This window comes from Scyliorhinus torazame, chromosome 20, assembly GCF_047496885.1.
Source record: "Scyliorhinus torazame isolate Kashiwa2021f chromosome 20, sScyTor2.1, whole genome shotgun sequence".
Taxonomy (NCBI): Eukaryota; Metazoa; Chordata; class Chondrichthyes; order Carcharhiniformes; family Scyliorhinidae; genus Scyliorhinus; species Scyliorhinus torazame.
Window position 1 is genome coordinate 17,800,776 of NC_092726.1, and position 19,064 is coordinate 17,819,839.

Below are 19,064 nucleotides of genomic sequence, written 5' to 3' on the forward strand. Positions count from 1 at the left end.
ACTTACCCTCCATCCTCGCAAAATAACTAATCATTCTATGCAAAACCTTGAATTGAATCAAACTCAGCTGTGCACATGAAGAAGTGGAGTTGACCCTGTGAAGGATCTGTCAGGAAAAGGCGATTTTTACAAATGGGGGCCAGTGAAGACAGGGAGAGGAGCTTGAAATGCTGTCTCAACTGCTTCCAAATTCTCAAGGACAAGACCACCACTGAATTTGATGAAAATCTAACTGGAGAAAAAGGCAACGGTGCAATAACTATTGCACAAAGACTAGAGGTAGTACAGGACCATACTTCCATTTGTCACCATATGGATCTGGGATCACTCGAACCACAACAATATTTTGTGAAAATTGGCTTCCCAAAAGTAATACACCAAACTGGGGAGGGCCAAGCACCCCCCACCTCCCCCCTCCGACTGCTGCATAAGGTACACAATATAATTACATAACACCGGCATCGGATGAAGCATACAGGGTGTAGTGTTAATGAGGTCAGTCCATAAGAGGGTCATTTAGGAGTCTGATAGCAGCGGGGAAAAGCTGTTTTTGAGTCTGTTCTTGCGTGTTCTCAGACTTTTCTCCTGCACGATGGAAGAAGCAAGGCACCATAGATTCTGGGCAACTTGCCCACCCAAATAAAGGAAGATTCCAATTTCTTGACCGTTTTGTTGACCGTACAAGAAAAAGATTTGGGGAGGAAAAATGGGGAGACACTGAAAGAAGAATAAAAATCTCAGGAACACGTTCATTTTAATAGTCTGAACACTATCCGCCAAGGATATTGGGAGGTTGTTCCACCTCTGCAAATCTGTTTTAATACTGCTAACTAAACTAGTGTCATTTAATTTATGACGTGAGGTCCAATTGTGGGGTGCCTGGACAAGTTCTATTGTTTCTGCCGATACTGGTTTTCACAACGTTATGAAAAATATCTTGGTGTTTTTGAAATGCAACCATGAAGCAATAGTAAAGAGATTTTCTTCCCTGGCCTTCCTGGCATGAAACTCAGCCCAGTGGGGGCACTTATCAGGGATTTTCACAGCCTCCTCACCCAAACCCACGGCACATCCATTTAAAATAAATCAAAGTAATGTCACAACTTGGTGTCGCACGATTTTACATAATGTGAAATCGACAACTCACTTTCCACACCGAGATTACGAGAGAATCTCACTTAATATTTGTATGTTCCCTCTTATAAAATGAATAAAGCTGAGCTTGAAAATACATTGTTTGGCGATAAACCGAAGTCATGCACAGATGCAAACTTGGGCCCACATGTTCAACTTGCTCTGAATGCTGTAGCTCCCTCGGTAAAATGTTCCTGTTATAACAACAACACTAACTTGGGCTTCACAGAAGCGCCCAGAAACAGAATTCACACTACGCCCTGTAAGGTGTCTCAAAACACATTGGGTTTTCTGTTTGGGACAATGCTTAAGACACCTGGATGCACTTGCTTGTATTTTATCTGCATTGGTTAAATTTGGAAGCTCACAGATGCATAAATGGTTAGCAGAAGTCTGAAGCCGCAAGCTCCTGAAAAAAATCTGATATAGGCTCTGGATTGACAAGGCTGGATAATGGAAGAAAAGAAGCTGTGAGCTGGTAATGGAAAGATAATGAACAACGGTTACTCAGCACATACAGTAATGGGGAAATGACAATCCAGCTGCTATTTAGGACAATTTCATTAACAAGAATAAGAATAACATGCATGCTAATTAATCGTTACTTATGGCTTTTATCTCTTATGAAATGCTATCAGTTTTCTGATAGCCCACTGAAGCTGTAATTAATGCATAGAGGGGGGAAATGAAAATTATTGTAAATGTACAGGGAACCGGGTTCAATTCCAGCTTTGGACACTGCCAGTGTGGAGTTTGCACTTTCCCTCCATGTCTGCATGGGTTTCCTCCCACAGTCCAAAGATGTGTCGGTTAGCTGGAATGGCTGTGCTAAATTGCAGGCTATCTGGGGTCATGCGGTTGCGGGGATAGGACGGACCACTGGGTCTAGGTAGAGTGCTCTTTCAGACGGTCAGTACAGACGCGATGGGCCAAAAGCCTCCTTCTACACTGTAGTAATTCGCTGGTTCTATATAATATTGCCTCAAATTTACACTCAGTCTTCCCCCAAATCTCCAGTCATCCTAAAGTATCTCGTAAATACCACACAAACAACAGGACATTTAACATTCAAAGCAACACAATGTCCCAGGATTCATTATCTATCTGTGAACTCAAGACAGTGCTGGGGGTTGGAGAACCCAAGACCCTATGTATGTTACCTCTGAAGTGGCTGCTATGTTGAGGTGCATTGAACAAGGGGCTGGTTTAGCACACTGGGCTAAATCGCTGGCTTTTAAAGCAGACCAAGCAGGCCAGCAGCACGGTTCAATTCCCGTACCAGCCTCCCCGAACAGGTGCCGGAATGTGGCGAGTAGGGGCTTTTCACAGTAACTTCATTGAAGCCTACTTGTGACAATAAGCGATTTTCATTTCACATTGTTTCTTCCCGGAGCTGGGATTTGTTAACAACTTACAACATTGTACTTTTAACGTAGTCAAACATGACAACCGCTTTACAGGAGTGTTATGAAATAGAGCTAGATGCTCAGCCACATAAAGGGACATTACGGCAGGTGACGAAAGGTTGGTTAAAAAGGTAGGTCGAAAGTAGTCGACAAAGTTGGGAAGGTTTAGGGACAGAATTCCAGTTCTTATGGTCTAGGCAGCTGAAGGTTCAGTCAATGGGGAAGTGGTTACAATCAAGGACCCTCATTAGGCCAGAAATTGAGTTACTGTAGACTATAACAATAGCATTAATAGCAGCTCCTATCTTCATTGCCGCCTGCAGAAAGTAGGTAAATGTTTATTTAAACACTGCTAAATGTTTATAGGGCCTCATTTAGGCGGGCTACATATTTCCACAAGTAAAAGATCGGGGTGATCTCGGAATCATATAATTTTCCTTTTATTCTAAAGTAAAGAGGAAAGAAAAATCACGCAAAACACAAATAATAATTCTCCAAACATTGGAAAAAGGGCTGATACAAAGGATGAACAGTGGTAGTTGCTATACCCTCTTTGAGAAAGGGAGAAATCAAGAATCCATAAGCCAGTTACTTCAGTGCAAATAATGTCAAAAATGGTGTGATGGAATGAATGAATTGTCAGAAAGGCACAGGGTAAATATGGATTGATAAGGATAGATCATACTGGATTACTTGAATGTTTTGACGAATGTGCATAATATACGGATCGAGGGATGAGTGGACGTGCTTATTCAGCAGAGTTTCAGAAGTACCACAGATGAGACAGTATGTAAAATTAGACAGATAGTTAGCTGATAGGAGACAGTGATTAAGACCAAATTAATGCTTTTTGGATAAATGAGGTGTGTTGTGCTGTGCTCTATGAATCTGCTCTTGGACCTATTTTAGTTTCCCACTTATGGAAAGGATTTGGACATATATACCAACATGATGTCAAAATGTGCAGATGTTGGAAATAAAAAAGGAACCTGGTCTATTTAACACCTTTCATTGTTGCAGGATGTTCCACGAGATTCACAGACAGTTACATTTGACTTGTTACAAAGTTCCAGGGAAGGACAAAGAAAATGTTTCCAAACACATTTTGGAGCTTAACATGAAGCCTGGCAGCATTGGCCTGAATGGCAGTGAGGAGGTTGCTACAAATCATTCAGAATGGTGACAAATTGTCCATCAAACTGTCACACGTTTTAAGTCTCAGCATCTTAATGATGAGGCAGAGTGGCAGCAGGCAAGGAAACAAGTAAAATGATGTGCTCCAGACCCCAATATCAGGTGGGATGTCCTCCCCCACAAGCCCAATGCGGGGTTAGAATCACCTGTTCAGCCATATGAGCGCCCCATGGCTGAAACGTGCAACCCTCAGGAGACATCATCCTTGAACTGAGCGACAGCCTCTGTCACTGACTCTTATAATCCAAAGAATCACAGCAGCCAAAATTGCACACAAGTATCTACAAGCAACAGTGAGATAAATGACGAGGCAAGTTTGTTTCATTTCATTGGCTGAAGGCGGTACGTTTTTCAAATCATGATATGGGATCTTTGACATCTGGCAAAGTGGGGCTTGGTTTAACCTCACGTCTGAAAGACAACACCTCCAATTCTCAACATTGCTCGGAAATGTTAACCTAGATTATAAACTGAAGTTGTGCTGAAACCCACAAACCTATGGCTTAGAGGCAAGAAACCGATCACTGAGCCAAGACCCCTGATAACAGAACCAAGTGAAGGAATGCACGGGATTACAAGTTCGGCCAAGTGGGCAACTACTGAGTTCTGAAGAAGTCATGTTCGACTCAAAACGTTAACTCTGTTTCTCTCTCCACACATGCTGTCAGACTTTCTGCTTTTATTTCAGGTCTGCAGCATCCGCAGTATTTTGCTTGTGGTTACCAACAGCTGTTGTTCAACTTTGACAAGTGTGAAGTGCAGCATTTTGTAGAAAAAGAACACAAAGTAGGTGTGTACATTAAATGGTTAGGTTTTTCAGTCGAGTGTGAGGGAGATCTTGGGAACATGCAGGAGTAAGCCATTTAGCAACACGGGCCCTCCCCTCTCCCTCCCCCTTCCCCCCTCCCCTTCCCCTCCCCTCCTCCCTCCCTCCCCCTCCCCTTCCCCCTCCCCTCCCCCTTCCCCCCTCCCCTTCCCCACCCCTCCTCCCTCCCTCCCCCTTCCCCCCTCCCCCCTCCATCTCCCCTCCCCCCCCTCCCCCCGAGCCTGCTCTGCCATTCAATTAAATTACGGCTGATTGGTATTGAGGTAGACATTTTCTCCACACTATCTCCATATCCTTTGATATTAAAGGTGTCCAGAAACCTATCGATCTCTGTCTTGAACATACTCAATGGCTTGGATCCATAGCCCTCTGGGGTAGTGAATGATGTGTTGGGTGTTCTGGATCACATACAGGTCACCAACACTTGAAGTAGTGCAACACTATTTTATTAAAAGGTTAACTATTTAAACATACTTGAACTGTGGGTAAATACGATACCAGCTTTAACTAAAGACCTTTGCCTTGTCCTAACCAGTTGATGCACTCAGCACATGGTGAATGTCTGTGTTGCAGGTTGTGAGCTCTGTGCTCCTAGCTAGCTGCTACTCGAATGAACAGGAACTCTGATGTCCCCTGTCTTTGTAGTGCGTGTGCTCTCACTGGTGATTGGCTGCGGTGTTGTGTATGTTAATTGGTCTCACTGTGTGTCCATCAGTGTGTGTCTGCACCATGATATACTGGTGTATATTATGACAGTGAATTCCAAAGATTCACCACTCTCAGAGTGAAGAAAGTTCTCCTTATTTCAACTGGTTTACCCTCAATTCTGAGACTGTGTCCCCAGTTCTAGACCCCACTCAGCTTCAATGAGATCACCTCTCAGTCTTCTAAACAACTCGAGAGAATGCCCACTATTCTCAGTCTCTCCCACAGGACAGTCTGGTGAACCTTCGCTGCGCTCCCTGTGTGGCAAGTATATTCTACCTTAAAGTTGAAGACACGTGTATCTTGAAAGATAGAAAGAAAAAAGGGAAAGACACAACAACAGGCTTTTGGGATGTGCAGGGACAGTGAATGAAAAAATAAGGAAGGTTGATGAGTCTGTACAAGATGCTAGCTACAATTGCAGCATTAGTTCAAGCTGGGGTTACCATATGCGGACCACAGAAAGGATTCAGCAAAGAATTTCACAATTGTGAGAAGTTTTGAGACAGTTGACAGTGAAAGACTGCACCCACTGGGTTGCTGAATCAGTTTCCAGGCTTAAGACTAAGCAAAAGTGGAATATTTTCACACGCAGGGTTGTAAGAATTTGGAATGATTTACCATATAGGGGACTTAAAAATAAGTCAGTAGAAAGGAGGAATGAAAAAGGTCACATCCCGAGAATGAGTAACACAAATAAAAGACACAGGTCGTGTTTCTGTGCATTTCAAGCAGCCCTTTTATGCTGACAAATTCATAAACCAGTTTCATCAATTAATTCTGGATCGCGACAAGTCAGATAAATGTGGTCATTCCCCCTTTAAGGGCAACACAATGTAGTCCAATAATCAGTTGTATTCCACATTTGGCATGAGAAATTTTAAGTAGACAGGAGTAGATTTGTTAATACCCAATAGCTCCTTGTAAGAAGAGGTTAAAATGCCTCTGATTGAAAATTCCAAGGAATAACCAAAACAACTAATTGTTCTATACTGATTTACCATCTGCTTTTATTTTCTACTCCTCCTCAACTGGGTTGAAAGTGCTCAATTAAAATGTATAATGGATATTCAATTAAAAGACAGTAAACTGCATGTAACCATACAGAAATCCAAGAGGTTAATCAAAAAACTCAAACAATGACTGTTTATCAAGGCTTACCATTCAATTTTCAAAGCTCCCTGATCATTATTTTTGAATAATATTCCTTTCCAATGGGCCCATGCCTTTTATTTAAATCGAGAACAATTATCCCACTTTCAGGAAAATGAAAATAGATCAGAGAGGTTGGCACTATTCTCGAGGAGAAGGCTAAGAGGAGATTTTAAGGGAGGGGGTGCAAGTCATGGCCCCTTGTTATAGCACTTGCTGCTAGTAGGCAAGTTTAAAGTCCAGCATGAATGTTACCGAGTGGGTGAGTGGATGTACATTAGTGAGTGGGTGAGTGGATAAATGAATGAATGTGCAGGGTTGGTCGGATGGGTAGAGTGAGATGGGAGAGGAGTAATGTTCAGGCAGATTTACTTCAAGTTACATCAGGTGGTTGTTGGCCTAGATAGCAGGTGAGTTGGGTGACATATGGGTGAGATGGGCAGGTGGGCTGGGGGTAGTCAGGTTGGATCAGGCGGTGTAGTCAAGTCAAGAGCTAGTCAGGTTGGGTGAGGGGGATGGTGGAGTGGTGAGGTGTAGTCAGCTCTGGTTGGGAGGGGTAGTCGGGTCAGGTTGAGGAATTTTTCAGGGAGGGAGGGGTCGAGGGGTAGTCAGGAAATCAGTGGGTAATTGGGACATAGTCGGAGAGTTAGGGGTGTAGTCAGAGAGCTAGGGGTGTGGTTGAGGGGTTCGTGGAAGTCTTCTGTTGGGGAAGGTGATTAGTCAATGCAAGTGATTGAGGGGGTCAATTGTTTAGTTACCCAGGAGCTGGACTAGATTTTTCTGTCTAACATTTTCCTGGGAACTATCCAGATTGGTCAATAGGAACTGTTCAAAGACCCAGAATCTAACTCAGAGTCAGACTTTCGCAAAAGGTTCCAAGGAGCGGGGGAACTGTCTGTCAGAATGACACACCTCACAGGCAATTCCCACACAGGTCATCACGCTGGAACATCTGTGGGGCACCAACATGGACCTTGGACCGTAGGTCCGGTCTCCGATCTGGAGACCAGAAGATCTGGGCCTATGACCTTTTCTATTTGCCTCAAAGGCACTTCCTTTATCAGAATCTGTAGGATTCTATTTATCTTTGTAAATTACCAGACTGCAATTTAATCGTGTGGCTTTACACATAGAGCACCAAATTCCTGGTAATGACCACAGCCCATACTAGAGATTGTAGAAATACAAATGGGGCAATTTTGAGCCCACATTCTCCGCCCGTGAAAAACATAGGGCGAAATTCTCCATCCCGCCGCGCCACATTTCTGCCCCGACCCGCCGGCGGGATGCTCCGTTACACCGGCCGGTCAATGGGGTTTCCCATTGTGGGGCAGCCCCACGCCGTCGGGAACCCCCCGGGCGCCGGCAAAACGGAGACTCCCACCGGCGGAGAATGACGCCCATGGTGCGGGCTCAAAATCTGGAGAGGATCAAAAAAGTCTCTCCAGCATGATTGGGTTCTGGAAATGTCACCACCCTCTCTGGAGGAATAGTGCGAATCATGCTGCAGGAGCCCGGGAACCTCATTTTAATACATTAGCACGTCGTTAGCGAGTACTCTCTCCAGCCAATCATTCCCCCCTCACGGAATATTCACCGAGTGCCAACGTGACATCACACCAGCATCATTTACAACAGACTTGGCAAGGCACGAGGCAATCAAGGGGATCCCTCTGGGAGCACAGAGTTGAGTACAACCCCCCCCCCCCCCCCCTGCCACCCCACCCGTTGTAGGACTGCAGTGCCCAGGCACATGTTGCCAATGCCAACCTGGCATTACCAACCGGTGTCTTGACAGTGCCAGAGCCAGCCCTAGTGGGCTGAGACCATCGTGGTGTGGGCTGGTGCCATTGAGTGCAGCACTGGTTGGAGCGCCTTTTAATGATGGTGCCCCAATCTGTTTGAAACCGGTTCCTGGCTGTAACAAACCCCACCCCGCCAGAGTGATGGAATAAACCACACGCACTCACATTTTTTTGACAAAGGGGCTCAAAATTCGATGAGAAATTCCGCTGACGAATTCATCATGCTTTTCTCACCGGAACTGACACATTGCCATTTTTTGGTGTACTCCACATGTGCCTCCTTCTACCTTGCTTCATCGCATTTTATCCTTTTATTGCTTTCTACCGTGTACTTGACCTCGGGTGGGATTCTCCGGTCGCCGGGCGGGCACGGCTGGAGAATCCCGCCCAATGACTCTTCTTCAGAGCTCCAAAGAAGTTCCAAAGAGGAGTCATATTGAACTCAAAACACTGTAGGAATGTTTTTGAAATTCCTTCCGTTAAATCACCTAAAACTCTGTCAATGCGAGAGGGCTTTTCTAGATAGGTGATCCAGATCATTTAATGAACCGAGAACCTTTTCAGGACTGATGACCTTTTCAAATTCTATGCTGTGAAAGATGTTGGATTGAAAGCATTACCCATCTTCAAATGGGAGAATTATGAGGTATTAAATTGTACAAAGTCATCTATCAATATGTCATTGAGACATGTATTTGAACCTGTATCAACACCAAGTTATCTGGCTTGCTGCCAGTGCACAGTAAAGAATTGCAGCTGCTTTGCCAAAGGATCTTCAAAATCGACGAGCATTGAGCAAAATATAAAATCAGAAAATCATAATGCCGCTTATTAGTAATTTCCATTTGCTCTCTTCAGTAGTTCAACATGTGTTATCTGGGAAAGAAATACATTATCAAGAACTCTTTATGATCTAGAAGTTCCATTCCATTGATATCCTGATTGAAAATGTGTCAAATCGCCCGATTCACATCATCATTGGAAAATAAATTTGCAGAGTTTGTCACAAAATGCTATGATTGTTCGAACAAGAATCCCTCCCACCCCTCCCTACATGCCCCCTCCAAATGTTTCCCCTACTAATTTTCTTGTGATAGTACTGATGAGTCCTGATGTGTGGTTTCTCTTTCCACATTGAAGCTGAACTCCTCAGCTTGTCACTGTAGGGTGTTAGCAGAAGACATTGCTCATGCTCGCTGTTGAAGTGCCAGCTGCCAGACTTCTGAAGCGGCCATGCTGAGAATGATATTGTCTCCACACACGTGCACATGTACTGAATATGTTTACGCATCCATCTGCCTTTCAATTGCTGGTGGACAGGCATGTCACATCCAAAGAGAACGTCAAATAAAAGTACATTTTCTACTTTGTCAGCATGATCCCTGTCATCAACCCAACAGTAGGACTTTGTCTCCAGTCCCCAGGCTTATATATCTCTTGGAGTCATACCTCCATAAGATCTGCCTCTCTTCCCTTCCTTGCAACAGACACGTTACCCTCATGGTTCTGGTTTACCTTATGAGAAGTGAATGATAAGGCATTATTCTTTTTTCCTCGCGCAGTCCCAGCATTATTTAATTCATTTTTGAAATGTACCTGGAGTTACTTTCTTTTGCAAAAGAAACATTGGAACCAGCATGTCCACTGTTCTAATGGTTCAAAAATAGCTCAGATGAATGACTGTTCATTCATCATCTTCACAAAACTGTTTTGGAGCGGTTCAATTACTTGTAATTTTTTCCCCCTTTTTTGTTCAAAACAGTTTTGCGGCATGTGATTCACTTTCTGTATTCTTGTTTCACTTTATATTCATTGGCCATCTGAACCAGTGATATCTCATTGACATAGCACTAGGGGAAAGCAAATCCATTCTTTTTGCACAATAAAGGAATGGGTGGCAACAGAATATTCGACCACTGAGGTGTTGCAGCCAAATCTAGTTCTGTCATCGCTTACTTTGACAGTGAGACAGGAGAATTAATTTTGTAGCAATCAGGAATGGAAATGTTGCTTTAACTGTCGATCTATTCAGTTCAAGACTATTGTCAGAAAGTGCAGTACCTGTACTGCTTCCCTGGTGGAAATCAGCACAAACCCAGTTTGGGACCTTCCTGTTTTGTATGTTTCATTGCAATGTACAATTCATTTATGGATCGAGGTATTGGGAGATTGAGAGTTGAATGTCATCCTTTTTTCTGTGTTGTAAATATATTGGCCGGGATTCTCTGAAATCAAGGCCAAGTGTTGACGCCGGCATCAACGGGCCTCCTGGCCCAGCAATTCACCGGTTTTTAGGGGGCTAGCACTGCACCTGAGTGCTGTGTGCTGATCTGGTGCCGAAAGGCGGCCCTGCAGGGCCAGCGCGGGTCCGTGCATGTGCACGACGGCCATCACTGCGCCGGCACAGAGCAACATGTCGGGGACTTAACAGCGGGCCCGCGCGGAAGGAGGTAGGTCCCCTCCAGATCACGGCTGCCCGCCGATTGGATGCCCCCGATCGTGGAGGCCCCCCCCGCCCAGAACGTCCGTAGCGGCCGCGGGTCCAAGCTCCTGCCGGGTGGTACCAGGTTTGAACCACGCCGGCGGGACTCAGCGGGAGTTCAGCCTGTCGCCCGTGGAGAATCAACGCGGGGACTATTTCAGCGGCCCCCAACCGACGCCGCGGCAACCGCGCGGGCGAGATTGACACCGGTTCTCTGGTCGGCAGAGAATCGGCGGCCCGACATGGCGGGAATTTCCCGCGCCCCCGGCAATTCTCTGACCCGTCGTGGGCTCGGAGAATCCCAGCCATTATCTACTTAGAAATTACACACCATCATAACTTGCGAACCAAGCATAAAGGCATCTTATGGCAAGGAAACCACAATAATGCTTGCCTCATAAACAAAATGCAAAGAAGTATATGCTGTGCTGTTGTATATTTTAAAGAGTTGGATGTTGCGCTGTACATTTTAAGGAGTTGTGTGTTGTGATGTTGTATATTTTAGCCTGTTGTGGTGTTATATATTTTTAAAGAGATATGTGTTATGTTTATTTTAAAGAGTTGTGTGTTATGATGCTGTATATTTTAATAGTTACGTGTTATGGTGTTGTATATTTTAAAGAGACATGTGCTGTGTTCTTGTATATTTTAGAGAGTTGTGTGTTGTGGTATATATTTTAAAGAGTTGTGTGGCGTTATGTTGTATATTTTCTATTGATAACTGATACCTTGGAGTGATGACTAGCCAGGAAACTGAGTGAGAGAATTACATTCCGTTGTGAACTCATGTGCCTTCCAGTGCCAAGCTCCTTGTGCCTTCCAGTGCCAGGCAGTGCTGCACTGTTGGAGGAGCTGTCTTTTTGATAAACTGACAGCCTTTTTCATGAAGTTTCATTTAGGGCAGCACGGTAACATTGTGGATAGCACACATTGTGGATAGCACTGTGGATAGCTTCACAGCTCCAGGGTCCCAGGTTCGCTTCCGGCTTGGGTCACTGTCTGTGCGGAGTCTGCACATCCTCCCCGTGTGTGCGTGGGTTTCCTCCGGGTGCTCCGGTTTCCTCCCACAGTCCAAAGATGTGCAGGTTAGGTGGATTGACCATGCTAAATTGCCCTTAGTGTCCAAAATTGCCCATAGTGTTGGTTGTGGTTGCTGGGTTATGGGGATAGGGTGGAGGTGTGGACCTTGGGTAGGGTGCTCTTTCCAAGAGCCGGTGCAGACTCGATGGGCCGAATGGCCTCCTTCTGCACTGTAAATTCTATGAAGTCTGACTATCCTTTCCTCATCAACTGTTCTCAAACCTATGTTCTTGCCAATGTTCTTCAGAGCTTAGAAACAAAGAAATATTGTCCAGCCAAGTGCAGAAGCGTCTTGCTCTTATGATGGCTACGGATGGATACCCCCTGAGCATTGGCATAAAATGGAAACGCAATAATATTACAGTGTGTTATATATGTATAGTCTTGGCATCCTTCATTTGAAGAACCATTCACAAAGTAACAAGGTCTTGTGCATAATTATCACTTGTAAACTAGCCTTATCCATGGGAAACATATATTTGAAACTTAGGTTGTGATCGAACCATGGATTATTAATATTTACATATAATTTTAATGACATGTCACGTCATCAAATACTTGTGGTGTTCAGTCTTTGTCTGATTTGCTTACTGTGATAAGTTGATTTATTTTGAAGAATCATCATGGATAATCAAGTTTCAACTGTATTTCCTTAGTCTGTGCTCAGCAGGGAAATTCTCGTAGAAACAGCAGCTGACTGACAGCTAAATCAATGAAACTGATAACTAACCAGATACTGTTGGCCATGGGGTGGGCCAGAGACAATGGGTGGGATTCTCCCATTGCCGACGCCGAAATCGCTTTTGACGATTGGCCAGAGAATCCTTTTTTATGCCAAAATCTGGGGTGGCACCCTTTTTCAGATGCTCCGCCCCCTCTATGCGAAACGGCATATTCGCTGAGTATGGTGCACACTGTTGGGACGGCCTCAGGATGGTTCCTGAGGCCCTCCTCTGATGCTCCGCTCCCGATGGGCCGACTTCCCGACGGCATCGGTCGCGTATACTCACAGTTTTCGGGGACCTCATGTGGTGGCTGTGCACTGTGTCCAGGTTCACCACAGTCGGGGAGTGAGCCATTCTGCTCGCCAGGGGCCTTTGGCAGGGGGTTGGGGGCTGGTCTTGGTATGGCGAGGAATGAATCTTCACTGCTTCATACGGGAACGGGCGCAATCAATAAAACAATGACACATTACTTCTGATGGGATGGTGCAGTTTTAGAATTGGACTTCTCCATAAAGTGCAAACCAATTAAAAGCATTTGAGCATTTTAAAATAAAGGTCATTTAATTTTCAGAAGAAAAGCTGGCAAAAATAATACTGTTTCATGCCAAGTGTTTGTCCAATTTATATAGTGAGACATTTGCTTAGAAGAAGGGAGTGAAAAAGGTGTGCTTCCAAGATGCAGAGAGACCTAGCAGGTTAGATGACTCTCTGTCTCTCGGATGGGCCATTGCATGACATCACAGAAAGGCAGCTGATCGTTCATCTCAAAATGGCTTTCTTTGAAAGCAATATTGGCTCTTGTTTTGAACAAGCCTGTTGGTAGACCTGAAGATGTACAATGCTGGAATTCCATGCTGAAAGCTGGATAAGGACATTGTCAGTCAATACCATGGTTTTCTGTTTGGGCAGCTCGACAGGCATGGCCAGAGGTTGGTTCCAAGTCATGGCTCTCTATATTATTGTTAATGGGTTAAATCTGGGATGCATAGCCTGCTTCAGCTCGTTCCTTGATGAGCAGCAATATAGACTTAACCAGTGGAGCCTCAATGCCATCATGAAATTGAAGATTTCTGGAAAGATCAAACCACATCATTGGCAAAGTACTTTGAAAAGTAGACCACAGCATCAGTTGCATTACACCTACCACATAAAGCCACTGAGCGACAAGGGCTATTTGCCGATGATATGGTTTAAGACTTCGATGTGCAACACCTGACATGTGATCGAGAGGGCCTTTTCTAGATGGGTTGAACCATTGTTTCATTTTTATCTATCATATGATCAAACATTGAGATATAGTTAGTGTGATTCCACTGGCTGGATTATAGTGAACAAACAACAACTTGAGAGTACAACAGCAAATATACATAGGTTAGTGAAATGATTCTCAGGTGAAGAGTTATTACAATATGGAGTGTGTTAGCACAGGCAGCTGAGCGAATAATGACATTTCAGAGAGAATTGGTCAAAGAGCAGGGTAGTTGGATTCTAGTTAATAGTTCTGATATGTGCAGCTTCTACTGCTAAAAATATGCTGGCCTCTCTTTCTAAGCAGAACATGTTCAAGATCTGCGAAATGCACTTGCTGCTGATCCAAAACAAGAGAGTCGAATTTGTTGTTAGCATATGCACGGAAAGAGGTCACTCAGCTCCTCGAGCCATTCAATTAGATCTTTGCTGATCCCTATCTTAAGTCTATTCACCTATCTTGGCATCAAATTCCTCAACCCCCTTCACTTGCAAAATACTGACCACAGATTTTAAACTATTCATTAAGCTTGTGTCTGCTGTGTTCTATGGGACACAGTTCTACATTTCTACCACACCGTTTGGGAGAGGTCTTCCCTAACCTCTCTCCTGAATAGCCTGTCTCTGATTTTAAGGTTATGACATCTTGCCCTGGACTACCCCACCAGCAGAAAGAGGTTTCCCTCCACCTACCCATCAATTTCTTTCAAATCTCCATTAAATCGACCCTTAACATTCTCTAACTTAGGGAATAGAGGCTTACTTCATGTCATTTCGCCTCACAGCCTTCTTGGAAATCTGCGCCGCACTCCTTCTGAAACCAATATATCCTTCCAAAGAGTTGGTGCCCAGAGATGTGCACAGAAATCCAGATGTGATCTTATCAGGACATTGCATTGCTTGAACAAAACATCTGCCTCTTTACATCTGAGTCCAACAGTTGTAAAGCTTTTTGATTATGTCCTGACCACTAAACAAAGAATCTGTAAACTCCTTGGACCTCTTCTTAGTTCTTAGTTTTGCACCATTTAAAAAAATACTTGGATCTATATTTCAGGTCCACGTGGATCACCTTACATTACCTGCTTGAATTCCATTTGGCACTATCTTGCTCACACGTTTAATCTATCAATGTCTCCTTGTAATTTTATGCACAGAACAAGATTCGTTGTCCAATAAAAAGGTAGTCTAAAATTCATGATTTTCATAAATTTTCATCTGTACTTATTTATCATGAGTCAACTGCTAATCATTTGATTTCCCACAGCTAAAATATAACCATATGAACGACTCTGCATGATTTTGTGCTTTTATATATTTGTCACCCAGTAGCTGTTATTTGCAACAGCTCTAATTAATGGTAGCCTGTCAGCATATCATGCTGTAAATGGCTGTCACAAACACATTGTCAAACATGATTTGCTCTGGAAATAAGGGAACAAAATGTCATTGTTGCATGACTCACTGAATACTGATCAGCAAGTGTAAACACTAAAGAAGATGGGATGTAAAAATATCCAAAAGCTTTCATCATCAACGCAAGTCCACGGGATCTGGCTAGCATTGGCAGTCGGGTGCCTCCCGCAAACTACATTTCATTGTCTCTTGCCAGAGGCAAGCAGGAGGACTGGGTACATGGTTTTGTTAGGATTGCAGGCTTCCTTGTGTGCACCACTGCACGTCACTTTGCAGATGCCCCCATGTCAACTCTTCCCTACACCATACCTGAAAGAGATTTCGGTCCCTATATATCCAGGGGGCACGCTCAATATGCAGAAAACTGTGCAGGCCTGCGCCTGAAGTCCTAACATCAGTCATGATGCCCTCATTCTGCAGCAGACCACAGCATCAGCTGCATTATACCTACCACAGAAAGCAACTGGGCGACAAGAGCTATTTGCTGATGACATGGTTCAAGATTTCGATGTGCAACACATGACACATGTGGACAGCATGCACACAAGGAATAAAAACAGAAAATGTTGGATAAGCTCAGCAGGTCTGGCAACATCTGTGGAGAGAGAAAAACGGTTAATGTTTCAAGTCCATATGACTCTTCTTCAGTTTAGAGACAAACTCTAAAGGAGAGTCCTCTGGGACTCTGTTTCTCTCTCCACTGACACTGCCTGACCCGCTGAGCTTGTGCACATCGGCATTCGCAGTATTTTGCTTTTCCTTTTGTGCATCCCAAAGCCACATTCCCGCATAATATATGCCAGTGCAGTCTACTGCTGTATGAGTGGCTTCCACTGTCTGGAACATTCTCAAGGATTCTTGTCGTACTTGGGAGAGTGACCACTGAGATTCATGGTGACGACTTCCGGTGACAAAATGTAGGGGAGCAGTTGCACAAGAGGTGGTTCCCACCAGAGAGCTTTATTTAAGCCGTTTTCCCCCAATTTTTGGAGATACTGTCAGCTCAAGTTTATTTTTTAATCGCTGAATTCAGTATCCCACATCAAGGGAGACCCAATAGGTACCGGACCAGACAGCAGAAGAAGAAAGAACTAGCGTTGAACTTAGAAGCTTCGAGAGTCTCGATTGGAAATAAAGTGGTGGAGGCTGCTGCAGATGCAGGGCCCAATCCATTAACTGTTAAAATCTTAGCGGTAGAGCTACAGAAATTACGTTGGGAGGTCTCTGGGATCCATGCGAAAGTGATTGTTGTGGCGATAAACTCGATTCGAACAGCCTTGGCTAAAGTGGACGAGGTAGTGAAGGTGCAGGGTGTGGAACTGAAAGAGGTGGATGTGACTCTGTCGAGGCAGAGTGATCAGATCACTGCCCTGGAAGGGGAGATGGCACGGGTGGCGGCCGATAACAAAATATCAAGGGCCAAGGTGGACGACTTGGAAAATTGGTCTTGTAGTCAGAACTTGAGGGTGGTTGGGTTGCTGGAGGGTGTGGAGGGCCCAAGCCTGACAAAATTAATGTTGCAGCTGTTTTGGAAGATGGTGAGTGGAGGGAATGGAGACCCCGCCCAAGCTGGATCGTACCCACAGATCGCAGAGGCAGAATGCATGAGATCACTGTGCGCCTCCACAGCTTTCAGGACAAAGAAAAAGTGTTGCGGCAGGCAAAGGATCAAAGCAATTGCACATGGGAGGGCCATGCAATTGAGAATTTATCAAAACGCTGGAGCGAAGCAGGCCAAGGACGTGCTGTATTTTATAAGGCCAAGGCTGTATTGTATTGCAGTAAGGTTGATTTGATGTGGTTAACCCCGCTTGTCTCCATGTGACTTATGAAAATAGAGACTATTACTTTGAGACTCCAGTGGAGGCTGAGGCGTTCATGTAACGACGCAGACTGGGAGATAAATGTTTCCTTTTTGGTATTGGTTGGGTAATGTTTGTATGGAGGCGGGTGGGTGACTTATGGGGGTTGATGGGGTGTTTATTGGGTGGTTGTAGTGTTTTTTCGCAGTGAGCTTTATGCTTACACTATCTGTAGTTTATAAATCAGAAGGAAAAGTGAAAGGAAAGTGAGATGTGAGGGGGAGGAGGATGAGCTATGAGGACAGTTTCAGTCTTGCTGCTGACCACAGCCTCAGCAATGGCCATTCCAATAATGGCCAGCACTGTAGCTTCAATAGGCATGCCTGGCCTCTTCCAGCTAACTCCAGTTGTGCACTATGTTTCCGCAAGTGAAAGGGAAGTGGCTCAGTGAATATTGACTAATGTGTTTTGCTGATATAGCTGACATGTTTACACAATTTGTAGTGTGCAAGCTATGTGATGTGAATTTCAGGCTTGCAGCAGGGCCAAGTGAATGAAGCCATGAATGTGAGGTATGAATCCTGTCTGATAGGCATTGTTTGTGGGTTAGTGGTTGGAGTGTGCTGAATTGAACAGTGGTTGAGGCTAATGGCACAGTTAGAAGGATTGGCATTTGGAAATATAATCTCTGACCTTGACAACTCATGTGAGATCACTGAACTTCTTGTAACACCGTATTCAGATCCTCGGCTGTTAACAAGTGACACTGAGCTCCATAGCTATCTATACCCACAGCTTGTCTGGAAGTCTCCCAGCTCCGTGTTTTAAGGACACCTTTCCTGGTTTTCAGCTCCTCCACTAAGGCCTCAAATGAAGAATATAAAATCCTTTTGAGCCCATTCTCTCCCATGTTGTGCCTTCATTGTTTCCCTGGTTAGATTCAGTTCTTATATGATTCCAACACTTGCTCCAACTCAAAATACATCTGCGTATTAAATATATGTGAGCAACTTTTTCTTTTTTAAAATAAATTTAGTGTACCCAATTACTTTTTTTCCAATTAACGGGTAATTTAGCGTGCTCAATCCACCGACCTTGCACATCTTTGGGTTGTGGGTGCGAAACCCACGCAAACACGGGGAGAATGTGCAAACTCCACATAGACAATGACCCAGAGCCAGGGTCGAACGTGGGACCTCAGCGCATGACACAGCAGGGCTAACCCACTGCTCCACCGTGCTGCCCAGTGAGCAACTTTTTCAATCATAACTTGGGAGGCATGGTCGCACAGTGTTGCTTCACAGCGCCCGGGTCCCAAGTTCGATTCCCGGCTTGGGTCACTGATGTGCGGAGTTTGCACGGTCTCCCCGTGTCTGTGTGGGTTTCCTCCAGGTGCTCCAGTTTCACAAGTCCCAAAAGACACACTTGTTAGGTGAATTGGACATTTTAATTCTCCCTCCGTGTACCCAAACAGGTGCCGGAGTGTGGCGACTGGGGACTTTTCACAGTAACTTCATTGCAGTGTTCACGTAAGCCTACTTGTGACAATAATAAAGATGATAATAATTATTATTAAAGGATTAGTTTAGCAAATGAAAACCTAAACCAGATTTAGGGAAGTTAACCAAAGGCTGACAATTCAGAAATAATTGGACACTATGAACAGCTCTTTCACCATGCAATGTAAATGCTATGTCAAACTTTAAGCAGTGCAGGTTATCTTCAAGTGGTGCTAGAAACATTTGATTTTGGACTTCCTGCTGCTGTGTGTAACCAATAAACCACTTGTTTAAACATGGCTGCATGTTACACTCATTGAAATGAGCTGGTAGATGGATTTGGCATGTTGCCTGTACTACATTGAACCGGCACAGGTTAATCACACATCACGCACCTGCTCTTCGAGCTATCCAAGTTAGCCGCTACCGTATGGCACGCGGCATACTGCAGTGATACATATCATTTCCAGCATGTAGAAAACTAGCAAACACACAATGATCTGAGAGATATAGCAACCAATAAATAACATCACATTTTATGATTTGAATTATGATAAATCTCCTATTCATCATTGATCTCTGGCAAACTA

General features: G+C 44.4%; 1 protein-coding gene across 1 annotated transcript in view; it reads right to left on the minus strand.

Moving 5' to 3' along the window:
• Nucleotides 1-19,064, minus strand: part of LOC140396925 (zinc finger matrin-type protein 4-like) — a 222,659-nt gene that overhangs the window by 60,459 nt on the left and 143,136 nt on the right. The window lies entirely within an intron of this gene.